The sequence below is a fragment of the Apium graveolens genome, chromosome 6, assembly GCF_009905375.1.
Source record: "Apium graveolens cultivar Ventura chromosome 6, ASM990537v1, whole genome shotgun sequence".
NCBI lineage: Eukaryota > Viridiplantae > Streptophyta > Magnoliopsida > Apiales > Apiaceae > Apium > Apium graveolens.
The window spans coordinates 284,752,919-284,762,575 of NC_133652.1; positions in this window are offsets into that span (position 1 = coordinate 284,752,919).

Genomic DNA, 9,657 nt, shown 5'->3' on the forward strand with positions numbered 1-9,657 from the left:
CCCGCACCTCTGCTTACAATCATTGGACACTCAATTACTCTGAATTAAACTCTCAAATTAGGACTTTTTTTGGTTGTTTTCTGAATTTCTGGACACTCATTGGACTGATTATCTCATTAGATGAGTTTATGTATGTGGAAGTCTCTAATATATCCCTTCAGTGCTATCATAATATACATGACTACAACATTATTTTAATGTCAATTAAAAAATTTGACAAGAAACTTGTGTGCAAGAAGGCATATCAAAATTTGATAGAGACCGAGATTTGCATTTACTCGGACTTCACCACACTTACTAACAAGTTATGGAAAGTAAAATTTGAGTTGAGGTTGAATACATGTACATATGTGGAAGTAAATGAAAGTGTCACAGGGGCTTTTAGTGAAATATATACAGCGGCATAAATTTCTGCTTAGCATTAACATGTATGAGTTAGTTTATGCAGTGCTATGGATTTGAAGCTTTGTTGTCCTATAAAATTACAAAGTATCTCAGTTTTCTGTCAGAAGTTGATCTAATTTTTAATAATTAATATTTATTTCTCCAAGTTTTTTTTAAAAAATTGAAAATGTTAAAAACTGTTGACGGACAAAAACTATTTTCCAGAAGATTACATTAGGGGTAAAATTTTGTACACTAAATGTTGTATGCGCCAAATTATATTAATATATTATATAGGTTCAGACAGTTTTTTGAACTTTGATGGTTATTGTTGGAAACGTAGATGGTCTTTACACCAAAATCTTGCAACAATATTAATACACCAGCACAATAATATGATATTAATTTTATTTCTTAATAACAAAAATACAACATATATATAAGTGTTTGCACACACATGTTATAGTCTTTTTTCCCTCACAAGAGTTTCACCTCTTTTCTTTCTCTCCTTATACACTTGGATGTGTATTTCTTGTACATGCACAACAAGCCTTTTATAGGCTTCAAAAACATCAACATACATCACTGCTTACATAATATACTCTATTTATTAGCCTACCTTATTTCGAGGAAGACTTGTATAGGTGCACTTTGGTTTCCTTCAGCCCACCTTATATTTAGGAGCTCTATGTCTATTTCTTTCTTTCACATTTGTCAGCCACCTTTTATTTCTCCCATTCACAGCTGCCATTTCTCTTACAATTTCCAACTACTTTGTTTTATTCATTTAATATACTGATGGAGAGTTTGATTTCTAACACTCCCCCTCAAACTCGACTTTGTATTCCGAGCATGTTTTTCATTTTATAAAACACATCCAGCTCCAACGGTTTTGTGAAAATATCCGCTAAATTTTCCTCAGTCCTGCAGTGCACCAACTCCACAATTTTCTCATTCACTTGTTCACGAAGAAAATGATACTTAATATTTATGTGCTTGCTGCGAATGTATGACATTGGATGTTTCATGAGAGAAATAGTGGATTTATTATCCACATAAATTTTAATCGGACCTTCCTCTGCAAGATTTAACTCGCTCAATATGTAACTTAACCACATAGCTTGACATGCGCACACTACTGTTGTGATGTATTCCTCCTCACATGTTGAGAGAGCAACTGTTTGTTACTTTTTCGATGACCACGAAAAAATTACAGAACCAATATGAAAAGTATAATCCGAAGTGCTTTTCCTGTCATCCAAGTCACCACCATAATAACTGTCTAAGTAGCCTACTAATTTTGAATCCTGAGAGTATGTGTAAAACAAGCCATGATCAAGTGTACCTTTTATGTACCTCAAAATTCTTTTAGCTACCATGAAGTGATCTTACTTCGGTTTCTCCATGTACTTACTAACCAATCCAACTTCATACATAATATTTGGACGAGTAAAAGTTAGGTCCTCAGACTTCCAACTAAACCTTTGAACAACGTCAAATTTACCGACTCCCTTGTTGAATCAACTCTGAGCTTTATGCTCGGGTCTGCTGGCGTGCTCACTGGCTTGCATTCTTCCATTCTGAACTTCTTTAAAATCTGTTCCGCATATTTTTTCTGAGACATAAAAATCCCGTCTTTGTTTTGCTTCACCTCAACTCCAAGAAAGTATGATATTTGACCAATATCTGTCATTTCAAATTCTTAGTCACAACTTTCTTAAAATCATCGAACATACCAGGGTTATTTCAAGTAAAGATTATGTCATCCACGTATAAGCAAACAATTATGATATCTCCCCTTGAATTTGTTTTTGTGTAGAAGCATGCTCGTATGGACTCTTCACAAAACCATTTTTCTAAAAGTATTCATCAACCCTCGTGTACCAGGTTCGCGGAGCTTGCTTCAATCCATATAATTAATGCTTTCTTCAGCCGATAGACTTTATCTTCCTTGCCTTTCTGAACATATCCGGGAGACTGCTCAATATAGACTTCTTCTTCAAGATAACCATTCAGAAATGCTGACTTAAATCCATCTGAAATATCTTCCACTGGTTCTGAGCTGCAATTGTTGTAAGAAGTCATATGATATCAACTCTTGCAACTGGATAGAATACCTCATCATAGTCAATGCCATATTTCTGCTTGTTGCCTTTAGCCACCAACCTCTCCTTGTATTTCTCCACTTCTCCATCTTGATTCGTCTTGGTTTTATAAACCCACTTGACACCAATTGTTTTGTGTCCTTCTGGAAGATCTGTGAGCTCCCATGTATCATTCTTCTTGATTGTGCCAATTTTTTCATCCATGCCTTTGTTCAATTTGCTTTCTTCAGAAACCTCTTCAAATGTAAATGGATCACATGCAACCATTAAGCAAAGTAAAGAATAATCAAAATTTTCAATTGGACTAGTTTCAGCATAAACATCATCCAAAATTCTTATCTTTCTTGGCACTCCTCCTGAACTGCTGCTTCCTCTGGTTGATGGTGTTGATGCAGGAGTTTGTTGAGTCGGATTGTTTGGAGGAGTCGGATCATCATCTCTGTCATCTTCAATGTTGGAATCTTCACCGTCGTTATCATCATCGTTAAAGAATAACCCAATATCTTTTTTTCTTCCTCGCTCCATCTCCAGTAATCTGATTTATCGAACTCAACATCTCGAGAAATGATTAAATTCTTTGTTAGGGGATTATAGAGTCTATATTCCTTGCTCCTTTTGTCATATCCGGTAAAGACACATTTTTCGCCTTTCTCGTCTAGCTTCTTTCTTTTCTGGCCGGGAACGTGGTCATAAGCAATACACCCAAAAATTCTGAGATGTCCAACTGATGCTTTGCTTCCGCTCCATCTTTTATTTAGAGTCTTGTTTCTGACACTTTTTGTTGGACATCGATTTAGCAAATATACTGCACATAGAATGGCTTCCGTCCCGAAAGTTCTTGGCAAGTGCTTTGCTTTCACCATGCTTCTCGCCATATCAAGAATTATGCGATTATTTCTTTCTGCAACACCATTTTATTGAGGAGTATATGTCGTTGTCAACTGATGATTTATGTCATGTGCCCTACAGAAGCTTCTGAACAAGTTTGACATACACTCTCCTCCTCTGTCTGATCTAAGTGTCTTCAAATACTAGTCACTTTATTTTTCTGCAAGTACTTTGAACTTCTTAAATTTATCAAGAACCTCCGATTTTTCTTTGATAATATACACCCAACTTTTCCTGCTAAAATCATCAATAAATGTTATGTAATACCTATTACCTCCAAGTGATAGGATATCAAATGGACCAAGTATATATGTGTGAACTATCTCCAATGGCCTCCTGGCTCTCCATGTTTTCCAACAGGAAAACTTTGTCTGTGTTGCTTCCCCTTGAAACATGTTTCACACGAATTTTTTGGTTCATTGATTTATGGCAAGCCGTCCACCATCTTTGTCTTTGAAAATAATTTCAAGCCAGAAAATCCTAGATGGCCAAATCTTAAATGCCATAACCATGAGTCATTTTTAATTAATGATTTCAAGAACTTCTGTACTTTCGTCTACATATCAAGTGTGAACAGGAGATTCTTTGACATCTCCACATCTGAAATTCATTCTCGAACCTGACTCCTGCATCTGAATATTATACCCTTTCTCCACAAGTTGGTCAAGACTGATGATATTATTTTTCAAAGCAGGTATATAATAAACATCATTTATATACTTTTTCTCGCCATTCTTTGACACAATCGTATTTGTACCTTTCCCTTTTACTAGAATCTTTGACGAGTCACCGAATATAACTTCCCCACTAACGGTCTCGTCTACCTCCGTGAATAAATCTTTGTGGGCGGTCATGTGATTGCTAGCCCCTGATTTAAGATACCAAACATTCTTCTTGCTCTCCTCGTCCCCTTTAGAAGTGAGGAACATAGTAGTGCCAACGTCTTTATCTTCTTTTGCTGCTGCAAAATAATTTCTTTCTTCCACCTTTGGTGCTCTACACTCATAACTGAAGTAAACACGTTTATTGCAATTGTAACATTGAAATTGAGATTTGTCACCTCATTGGAATCTACCTCTTCCTCGGCCACTAGATTCTGACCACGACCAGATGATTGATAACCTTCAGAATTCTGGCCTCTGTTGAAAGCCTGCCTTCCACGATCTCGTCCACCTCGGTAGCCACCTCTAAAGCCACCTCTGCCACGTACAAAACTGCTACTTCCAAAACTGTCGTCAATGGATACTTTACTTTGCAACGCCTTCTCCAAATGGCTTGCATCATCATATTTATTCATTCGTTGCTCTTGGGCTTGAAGAGAACCAACGATGTAATAACCCCAATTTTTGGAATTTTTGAAACCCTTATGAATAGTGATTTTGCTGATTATGCTGAATAAGAAAACTTTTCATGCCACACTATGTAGGGGTTCTGTTATTGATATTTTGAGATTTTATTAGTACTCTATATGGTATATAAGTGTATGTAAAGATCGTCAGAATCCAATTCCGAACACTTTGATTTTTCCCGGAAATCCACCAGATACAGAAAGAAGTAAGTATAAGGTAACATGATAAATAGGATTTAAATTCAAGGATTTTAAGAGGGGATCATAAAAAGGAATATAAAATATTGAGGAAGGTTTAGGGGAACCCAAGTGATAAGATCCCGGATATGATTTCTCAAACGATAAACGAGAACGAAAGTTAAGCGAACCGTATAACAGATCAGCGGTCATTAGGCAAGCAATTAGGAGTTAATCAAGGAGGTTAGGGATGATGATGTCATCAAACCAACAAGAAGAAGACAAGTGTAACAAGATGACCTAAGCTTGATGACCTAAGCATGACAAGTGGGAAGGATTGGTTGGTTGATTGTGAGCCACACATTTTTCACCATGGTAAAAATTTAATTTAATTCCAAGACAAAAGGAAGCAACCAACCAACAAATATCATAACACAAATACAAATTGAAAGTTGACTTTCCCATTTCAAGAAGAAAGCTCTCGGCTAAAACAAACCCAGCAACTTCAAACTGCCATATCTCCTTCAATACTCACTCAAATGTTGTGTTCTATAGCTCGTTGGAAAGGTATTGAGATGGCCTACAACTCTTGTTCAAAAGTATCTTCCAAATAAGCAGGTAATACCCTCATTTTTACAGTTCTTTAAATCGGACTTTTAGAAACTTCAAAGCCTAACTTTGTGTTCTTGATTTCTTTGGAAAGATCAAGATTATAGAAGGCTCCATAAGGCTTCCTAGTAACTTTCCACCCTCCAAGAAAGGTATAAATCTTCACACCCTTTAGTAATAAGTTTGAATGTTGAAGTTTGGAGATGGTTTGGATGGATGAGTAGTAATTTGAATGATAAGCATGATTCGAGCTTAATTGTTAAGTAGTTTAGTTGAATTTGGAGATGTTATAATATATGATTGGATTGAGATCCTTGAGCTTATTATGACTGAAATCAGTAGCATTGATGTGTATCTTGAGTTGTTGTTGATTGGTAGTTGGATTGATATGATTTGGAATGGTAAAAAATTTGGAAATCGTGTAAACATAGCCGTCGTAATGTCCGATTTACTTTAGACTGCTTTTGTTCATAACATTAGGACCCGAGAACTCCCTGCTAGGTTTTGAACATTGTCATGTTTAGATAGTTCATGTTACGAGCTTCGTTTTGATATGTGGTTCGTTTGATTCTGATGTACGGTTTAGGAGAAACGACCGTTTTAAGTAACGATGTTTCGCGAACGAAACATTACCCCTCGCCTTACTTTGAAACATAGGTTAAAGACCTTAAAGGACTAATTGGAGTAGGAAACATTTATGTGAAGTGTAATAGGAAGTTGGTAAGACACTCACGAAGGAATCACCTTAAAACTCGTAATGGTTAATTTATTAAAAATGGTGGACCCGAGGGTACTCGAGCGACTTAAGAGAATCAATAAGCGCAAAGCGAGCGTTAGAGTCTAATTTCGTTAAAGTATAGATTTACAAGTGACTTCGGTTTAATTCCAACTTATATGTTGTTTATAGGTTACCAGACTCGTCCCGAGTCATTTGTAACCCCCAGTCGCTCAGGCAAGTTTTTTACCCGTTATACTGTTGTTGTGATGTATATGTGTATATGCATGATCTTGTGATAAATGCATATTTGTTATTAGCAAATTCTTGCGATATATTGTAGCATGTGATATGGTATATATGCATGCCTGTTTCGTATTCTTGATTTATATATCTGTTTGTTCAAATGCTTATTCGTTGCATAATACATATGCTAGAGATAAGCGGTATTTGCGTATACCCTTAGTATAGGGGATCAAAATGTGAACTTTTTCTAAAACCGGGAGGCGAGACTCCCGAGTATAATATATATTTATATATATATATTGATATAGTTTTTAAAACTATTAATCGAATAAGGTTTATTCGATAACTTTATTTTATTTAATGAATATTATTACGAATATTAATTCGAGGACTTATGACTCCTTTATTTTATTTAATGAATATTATTACGAATATTCATTCGAGGGCTTATGACTCCTTTATTTTATTTAATGAATATTATTACGAATATTCATTCAAGGACTTATGACTTCTTTATTTTATTAAATGAATATTATTTTGAATATTCATTCGAGGGCTTATGACTTCTTTATTTTATTAAATGAATATTATTTTGAATATTCATTTGAGGGCTTATGACTTCTTTATTTTATTAAATGAATATTATTTTGAATATTCATTCGAGGACTTATGACTCCTTTTATTTTATTATTTGAATATTATTTGAATATTCATTCGAGTGCTTATGACTCCTTTATATTATTTATTTAATATTATTTAAATATTCATTTGAGGGCTTATGACTCAGTTTATATTATTTAATGAATATTATTTGAATATTCATTTCAGGATCTATGACTCCGATTATTTGCTGAGATATATTCTTTATTTTATTAAAGAATAAGGTGTCGATAATCAAACTTATCTTTGATTATTCAAATAAAGATAGTACTTTCGTATAAGTATATCTTTGGTTATTTAATACTCATTTCAAGTATAAGTTTTAAAACTTGTACTTCAATTATTTTTATAAAGATTATTCTTTATGGGAATATTATTTAAATAATAATATTCAGATATTTTCTAATATATTGGGACTGATTTATTTCATTAAATCAGCATTACTTCAAAATGATTTTTAAAAGTTAGAGTGGATCCCAAAACTCATATTTATATTTAAGATCTTCCTTTTAAAGGGGATTTAAATACTCGTTCAAAACTTGAGGGATCCGGCTCAGTGGTGTATTTTACATTCGCAACGAGGTTGTTGTTTTGAGAAAACATCTTGATTACTTGCCCATCGTTCGGGAAGTAAGTTAATCTATTTGAGTCGGCATAAGCAACATGGGCTCAGTCGGCGTCCATGAAAGTGTAAGTGGCTCAGTGGGAGTCCATCAAATGCGTAAGTGGCTGAGTGGCAGTCCAGCATAAGGTCCTATTGCGGCCAGGGTGATGACCAGTGGGGAATTCGTCCATCTACTAGTAGAAAAGGTTACTTATTGGTATCTTTGCCTGATCAGCAAGATACCAGGTTTATGCCAAGGTTTTCTCCTTTCCAAATTCATTGGATATTGCAACTCTGTTTATAATTTTCATAACAGAGGTTTTCAAGGAGTGTATGAAATGTATATATATAGGTGTATATATATATCGGGATTTAATGAAGTATCTCGTAACTTCATTATTTATAATGATATTCAAAGATTGAATCTATTCAAATCTTGTCTTGTAGTCGCATCTATGTGATGAACTTTTGAACTGATTATAACTTGAACAGTGGTAGTTTAAGTAATATTTGGAAAAGATATAAGTATATTGGGGTATCTTGTAACTTCATATTTTCAACTTATATCTAGTTAATGATTATCTTATGCATATCAAAGATTTTCAGAAAAACGTTGAGACAAGGGTAGATATATGAGATCACCTTGCAATGATATTTTTATACAGTTATAAACTAGAACTCTGTGTATATTATGCATGGAAGAGGACTTCCAAGATTTTGAAAAGTATATGTATATATACTGAATCTTTTGTGACTTCATCGCATTAAGATATCAAACTTGGTTCATTTTTTTTGACCAAGACTTTCATGAGTACTATGAGAAGGCTCATATATTGTTAATCATTATACATATTTTTTTGGAGGGCTTGCTGCTCACCCTTGCTTTCTTTTTTCATCACACAACAACAGATAGAAAAGATGAACATGACCAAGCTCCCGATTCGCAAGCGGTTAGAAAACATTTCGCAGTCTTCTGAAAGCGTTGATGCCGCCGTAGCTGAGGTAGGAGCTACCAATAGGCTATGTTTTTAACTATTAATGAACCAGACTTATGTATAATATGAATTGTAATAATGGCAAGGAATATGTAAATTTATTCAGAACCTTTTTAAGGTGTACAGGTTTATAATTGTGGAATATAAGGACTTGTGTTATTTTTGAGTGTTCATCTCTGAGACTATAACTTGTGGTGTGTGTGTTTATTGTGGGGTCACAGTACAGAGTAGTTGATTATTTATTAAGATTGGGTGTTATTTAGGGAAATGGAATTCGTGACAATCCGGATCCCCGACCCCGGATTTGGTGATGTTACAGAAGTGGTATCAGAGCTAAGCGTTATAAACCTCAGAGATGATGTGACGTTAAGATAATAAGTTCACTAAGATAATAAGAACTCTTGCAAAGTTCCTAGTCGGGCTACCTAACGTAGTACTGACAGTTAAAACCCTTATGGGAACCCTTATAAATATCGTGATAGAAGCGTAGTTCGTTATCGTATATGGTAGCGGGACTCCGAACCCTGAGGTTGAGGAGCAACAACGCGATGACGTTTTATTACTTATTGGAGATCAGATTATGGATCCGATAGAGCGTCCTAACGCGGGATCGGATGATGTTCATGCTGAGGATGTTGTCCTAGAAGGGATAGTTGCTGAGGAGGATCCCATGGAGGATCCTGACAAGAATGAATAAAGGACCTCTGATGAATTGATGACCATGGTTAGGTCGACTACCAGAGGTAGAATTGGTCGGTCACTATCGGAGGTTCGTTCAAGTTTGTAAAGATAGTAGCCCCCTTTAATGCGGCTTACTCGTAAGACTGAGAAGTTTGAATGGACAGAGAAATACGAGAACAACTTTCAAGAACTGAAGCAAAGATTGGCGACGACCCCTATGATGGCGTTGCCGGATGGAAAAGGAG